General features: G+C 42.4%; 1 protein-coding gene across 3 annotated transcripts in view; it reads left to right on the plus strand.

The window, feature by feature from the left end:
• Window positions 1-6,955, plus strand: part of NUMA1 (nuclear mitotic apparatus protein 1) — an 88,907-nt gene that overhangs the window by 724 nt on the left and 81,228 nt on the right. The window lies entirely within an intron of this gene.

A 6,955-nucleotide genomic window follows, 5' to 3' on the forward strand; every position in this document is an offset into this window, starting at 1 on the left:
TTTTGTACTTTACTGCAGATGGGGAATCTGAGGTTTAACTTGGCCAGTTAAACTTTAGCTAGTGTATGGTTGGCTATACTGGGGTTTTTGAGGGTTGGGCCTAAATGAGCAGAGAGGTGGAAAGGGTTTGTTTGTGGGTGCAGATTGACTTGGAGGTGTCAGTTTATTTTATTTATTTATTTATTTTTAAAGATTTTTATTGGGGAATTAGGGGGATAGGAACAGTGCTGGGGAATTGGGGGAAGGGGAACAGACAAGTTGCTGTCGTCTTGTTCTTCAATCTAGTTGTGGAGGATGTCGCTTCACTGGCCCAAGTTGGCACCATCATCGCGCTCTTCTCTGGCGAGGCAGATCAGTCGCCGGCTTCTGGACGGCCGCTCATGCGGCTGCTGGCCACTCACGCTGGCTGCTGGCCGCTCACGCTGACTGCTGGCCGCTCACGCTGACTGCTGGCTACACAAGGTAGCCCATGGCAACCCACTGCCACAGGGACTGCAGCCTACGCCGACGCCGGCGACTCCCGGCAGCCCAGCTCCAGGTTGAGCTGTTGTTCAGCATCTTAGCTGTAGAGGGCAGTGTCACTGGCCCTCATATGTGGGATCCGAACCGGGGCCCTCTGGCATCCCAAGCGAGTTCTTAACCATCGCGCCACTCGGCCGGCCCTGTCAGTTTATTTTAAAAAATTTTTTATTTTTATTTTTTAAAGATTTTATTGGGGAATTGGGGGAGGGAAACAGCATTGAGGAATCAATCAGGGAAGGGGAACAGACAAGTTGCTGTCCTTTTGTTCTTCAGTCTAGTTGTGGAGGATTTTGCTTCACTGGCCCATGTTGGTATTATCATTGCGCTCTTCCCAGGTGAGGCAGATAGGTCACCGGCCACTGGACGGTTGCTCACGGCGGCTCTTGGCAGCTCATGGTAGCTTACAGGAGCCCACTGCAGCCTACGCCGTTGACTCATGGCAGCCCCAGCTTCAGGTCGAGCTATTTATTGTTCACTATCTTAGCTGTAGAGGGTGCAGCGTCACTAGCCCTCATATGGGATCTGAACCGGGGCCCTGCTGCTCAGAGCTGGTGTCCCAAGCCAACTTTTAACCAATGCGTCACTTGGCCGGCCCAGGTGTCAATTTATGTTGAGTCTCACTTTTCATATATGTGAACAACGAACTTACCTGCCTTACCTACTTCCTGGTGTTGTTTTGAGGGTCACATCAGGTAAGGTGTTTGGTGGAAGCATCTTGGGGCGTACAAATTTATGACTATAAAGTGACTGTGAAGGCTGGTGGGAAAGAACCCTCTCGGTGCCCTCTTTTGCTTATTCCTGATGTAGCGCTTTTCATCTGGTAATCTAAGAGTGCATGTTTGCCCTTCTAGAAACAGTGCCTTTTGTTCCTGTATTGTGATGCCTATGCAGGATATGAGACATGCCACAGCCGTTAATATATGCTTTGAAATGAATGAGCTTTCTTGGGGTGAAAGGGGATAGGAGCCTGGCTTTCCCATCTTCATTTAGTGGCTTTTGAACCTTTTTATTAATACTATCCTCTTGCCTGGAATGGCACTACCTCCTGAAAATATGGTATTTACTTGCTTTAATCCATGTTTCCCTCTCTGATGTCTGTTGCCTGATCTTGTATTTCCAAAGTTCTATTGTAGATTGTCAAGTGTGTTACTCTGGTGGGCAGAAACCTTTCATGGTAAGGGAATTGGGGCTCTACCTTGTGGAGATCTTTACTGTGGTGATATGGGAACATGGAGGGGATGTTCAGATCATTTAAGATAGCTTTCAGTCAGCAGGGATGAGTGTATGTGTTCCCTCCCTCTGTTCCTGTGTGGTATTTTCTCCTTTAGAGGAAGAGGCATATACATCTCTGTCAAAGTACTCTTCTTGGCTCAAGTTTAAGCAAATGCCTGATTCTTAATCTAAAGCCAAAAGCTCTATTCCCCCCCAAAACTATTGTAGAAGATCTTACCCGAAAGGTCACATAAGAAACATTTCTATTTAGAATATTCTTTTTTTAATGTAATATGGGAGTGGGAAGAATGCCTAGAAATAAGACTCAAGTTCTAGAACTTTTAGGATGGGGGCAATGCCCTGCTTCAGATGGCTAAACAGAGCTGATCAGGGAATGTTTGACAGCTGTCAGTTATTCATACATAATTGATAAAACCCTATGGTTGGGGCAGCTGGGTGGCTCAGTTGGTTGGAGCCGGGGCTCTGAGCAACAGGGTTGCTGGTTCGCTTCCCACATGGGCCAGTGAGCTGCATCTGAGTTGAGCTGCTGCTGAGCTGCCAACTGGTGGTAGGATGGCTCAGCTGGTGAGAGCGTGTGCTCTTAACAACAAGGTTGCTGATTTGGCTCCCGCATGGGATGGTGAGCTGCGCACTCCCCTCTCCCCTCAACTAAGATTGAACGTGGCACCTTGAGCGGAGCAGCCTCCTGTTAACCGACAGGTGGCTGGATGGCTCAGTTGGTTAGAGCGCATGCTCTTAACAAGGTTGTGGGTTCGACTCTCGCATGGGATGTTGGGCCGTGCCCTTCCCCCCACCCCACAACTGGATTGAAAGTGGAGACTGGACCTGGAGCTGAGCTGCGCCCTACACAACTAAGATTGAAGGACAGCAACTTGACTTGGAGATGATGGGTCCTGGAAAAAAAACAATGCTCCCTTTCCCCAATTCCCCAACACTGTTCCCTTCCCCCATTCCCCAACACTATTCCCTTCCCCAATTCCCCAATTCCCCAATAAAATCTTTAAAAAACAAAAACAAAAAAACCCCCTATGGTCAATAGTTATGTTGGGAGTAATTTATTTCATCCTCTTACCCAGTGTACACTAACATATCAAAAGGTGGTGTCCGTTCAAAAAGAGTGCTTACAAAAATGAGACCACTAAAGCAGTCCATATCAATGTTGAACAATACTAATTAATAATTATTTTTCTGTGGTGTCGGTGATTATTTCATTTTACCCATGTATGTTTACTGTTTTGTTTTTTCACCATTCTTGCACGTTATTCCTTCCTTTTGTGTCAAATAGACAAATACATCCTTCAGGTGTTTTTTTTTAGTGAGGATCTGTTAATGGTAAATACTCTTTGTTGGAAAATATTTTTATTTCCTCTTCAGTCTTGATTGATAGTTTAGCTGGATACAAGGCTTCCAATTATTTTCTCTCAGCACTTTGAAAATGTTATTTCACTGAAATTCTGGCTTTTTATTGTTACTCTGGAGAACTGAACTGACATCTATTTCGTTGTGGGTAATTTGCCTGTCTAATTTTTTTTAAGATCTTTTCTGTCATTTGTGTTCCGCAGTTTCATTACATGGTGTGTATTTAATTTTATCCTACTGGGAACTTGCAGTGATTCCTCAATCTGAAAGTTCATATCTTTCATCAATTTTGTAAAAATTCCCTGTCATTACCTCTTTAAATAGTGCTTCTCTCAGATCTTATATTACGTTGGTCCTCCACATCTCTTATTCTTTCCTTCATAATTTCCATCTCTGTATTTCTATGTCACCTTCTGGATAATTTCCTTTATCTTTGCATGTTAATTTACTCTTCATCCAATTTGCTTTTTGAATTCTTAATTTTAGAAGTATTCTTTGGTTCATTTTCAAACCTGTCTGTTCATGGGATCATGCTTTTTTTGTCCTGTGGTTTTCAATTCATCTTATGTTATAATTTTAAATAAGTTTAACTTATAGTCTCTGTTATATTCAATTATCTGAGGTTTTTAGGGGTATAATCCTGCCATTTGTTGTAACTGACTTTTGTTCACAATGAATTGTTTCCTCAAGTATTTTGTAATTTTGGTGAGCTCATATTCAGAGGAGCATCATTTATGATAATCTTATGTAGCTTGCATTGAGGTCAGTTCTCCCAAGAGCAGGTTTTTTTGGTTTTTTTTAAAGTCAAGCTTGCTTAGGTGTAATTTATGTACAGTAAATTTTACTTAAAGGAAAAATAGTTTTGACAGATGTATACATCTATAAGAAGCTGCCACAATCAAGATACAGAGCACTCCCATCACTTCCAAAAGTTTCCTCATGCTTCTTTACAGTACGCCTTTCCCTTCATCTTGGCCCCAGGAATCACTATAAAGTAATATGCATTTTCTAGAATTTTAGAAATGTAGGTCAAATCATACAGTGTGTACTGTTTTGTGTCTGGTTTCTTTATGTAGCATCATATGTAGCATTTGAGATTTAACCATTTAGTTGGGTGTAACAGTAACTTCTTACCTTCTGTTGTTAAGGAGTAGTTTGTTGTAAGGCTGTATCTTATAGTTTTGTAGTTCACAGTTGATGGATTTTTAGGTTGTTTCCAGTTTTTTGCTGTTGTGAATAGAGTTGCTGTGAGCATTCATGTACAAATTTTTTAGTAGATGTATATTTTCCTTTCTTTTCAGAGTGGAATAGCTGGTTGGATTGTAGGTGTATCTTTAACATTTTAAGAAATTACCAGTTTCCCAAAGTGGTTGTACTATTTTATGTTCCCACAGCAGCATGAGAGCTCCAGTTGCTTCATATTCTTACCAACACACTAGGTATTGTCAGTTCTTTTAATTTCAGCCATTCTCATGGAGGTGTATTAGTATCTCATTGTGGTTCTGATTTACATTTTCTTGATGACTGATGATATTAAACATCTTTTCATATATTTATTGGCTATTTGTATATCTCCTGGAGCAACTTTGTGTGTGCTTCTGTTGGGCACAAGACTATTCTCAACCTGGGACCAAACTATGTTATTTTTCTCTACTTGCAGATTTCCAGGGCACAAGCTTAGTATAAATTTTAACTCCAAAATACCTCATGTACACATCTATGGTTTTGAATTCCTAGGTTTATTTCCTCCCATTTTACTAGGTAAGCAAGGTAAGCTTCCTTATTTCCCTGTGGATAGGTTTTTTTTTTAATTGGGAAATTGGGGGAGGGGACCAGCCAAGTTGTTGTTCTTCAGTCTTAGTTGTGGAGGGCGCAAGTCGCCATCTGCCCATCGGCAGCTTGTGGCCTCTAGCTCAAGGTGCTGTGTTCAATCTTAGTTACGGGTGGGCATAGCCACCATCCCATGTGGGAGTCGAACTGGCAGCCTTGTTATTAAGAGCGCATGCTCTATCCACTGAGTCACCCGGGTGGCAGCTCAGCTCAAGGTGCGGAGTTCAGTTTTAGTTGTGGGCAGGCGTAGCCCACCATTGAACAGGCAGTCTTGTTGTTAGGAGCATGTGCGCTCACCAGCTCAGCCACCCTGACATCTGTTGGCAGCTCAGCAACAGCTCAGCTCAGGCGCAGTGTCACTGGCCCATGTGGGATTTGAACCAGCGGCCCTGTTGCTCAGAGCTCGCGCTCTTAAGCTAACTCCTAATCAACTGAGCCACTCGGCTGGCCCTGGATAGATTTTTTTCCCCCTAATCTTTTTAATGAGGGTATCAGCCTTTGTACAGGGATCTCAGTTGATTTTTGAAGTCTCAGGATCTGTCTTCTGGACTATGAGCAGTTCATAAATTCCTGACAGCTATGCTGTCAGCTTCTTTGTTTCTGGTTCCTGGGATTTCCCTTACTTTCGTGTGAGCTCAGTTTATCTATATATCAGTTAGGATTCAGTCTGGAAAATGGAAACCACACATAGCGATTTTAATAGAGTGAACTCAGTAAAAGGAATTATTGGGTTGTTGGAAAAGTCATGACGTATTCTGTCTATGTTTTTCAAAGGTCATTTATTTATATAAAGAACAAAGGTCAATCAGTGATATATTGCCCGTTTTGTTCGATAACGTTTTGCCATCTTTCAGTGAGCTTCATAATTCCTTGTTCATAGAAGGACCTGTCTTTTTGCGAAAAACTGAACAAGGTGTTGATTTACAGCCTCATCTGAATTGAACATTATACCACGCAAGGAGTTTTGAAGAGAGCGAGACAAGTGGAAGTCTTGACGGCGCAAGGTCAGGCGAGTATGGTGGGTGTGGCAACACATCCTGTCCAAGCTCCAATAATTTTGGATGGGTGATCGAACTTGTGTGTGGTCTTGCGTTGTCGCGATGGAACACAACTCCTTTACAATTAACAAGCTCTGGATGTTTCTGGATGATGGATTCGTTCAAACTGGCCAGTTGCCAACAGTACACTTTGAAATTGATTGTTTGGCTCCTTGGTAGGAGCTCGAAAAACACGACATCTTTAAAATCCCACCACACTGAGAGCATAACTTTCCTCTGATGAATGTCTGCTTTTGATGTCGTTTGAGGAGAATCATCACGTTGGGACCAAGACCGTGTGCGCACCACATGGTTATAAACAGTCCACTTCTCATCACCAGTTATCAGTTGCTTCAAAAAAAGATCGTTTTCCTCATGTTTAATGAGCATATTGCAGATGTTTATACGCACTGTCAAATGAACTTCTTTGAGTTCATGCGGAACCCAAATATCGAGCTTGCTTACGTATCCCAGCTTCTACAGGTGGACGTGAACGCTTGAATGATGGATGTTCAATGTTCTTGCCATCTCGTATGTTGTGTAACGTGGGTTTGACTCGATTAATGCCTTTATTTTGCCATCGTCAACCTTGGTGGGCCTCCCTGACCAAGGAGCGTCATTGAGATAAAAATCACCAGCACGGAATTTCGTGAACCATTGTTGGCACTGACGTTCTTGTAGAGCATTGTCACCGTATACTTTATGCAACTTTTAACAAGCTTGACGCGTCTTCTTCCCTTTATGGAAGTAAAACAGTAAAATATGGCAAAAAAGCAGAGTTTGGTTTTCCATCTTCAACTTGTAAAAGATCCCAAACTTAACCAAATCGCTCACTTTTTATTTATTTATTTATTTATTTATTTTTAAAGAGTTGAGAAGTGTTTTTTTTTAAGATTTTTATTGGGGAATTGGGGGGATGGGAACAGTGCTGGGGAATTGGGGGAAGGGGAACAGACAAGTTGCTGTCGTTTTGT

The sequence above is a fragment of the Hipposideros armiger genome, unplaced genomic scaffold (genome assembly GCF_001890085.2).
Source record: "Hipposideros armiger isolate ML-2016 unplaced genomic scaffold, ASM189008v1 scaffold_635, whole genome shotgun sequence".
NCBI classification, from domain to species: domain Eukaryota; kingdom Metazoa; phylum Chordata; class Mammalia; order Chiroptera; family Hipposideridae; genus Hipposideros; species Hipposideros armiger.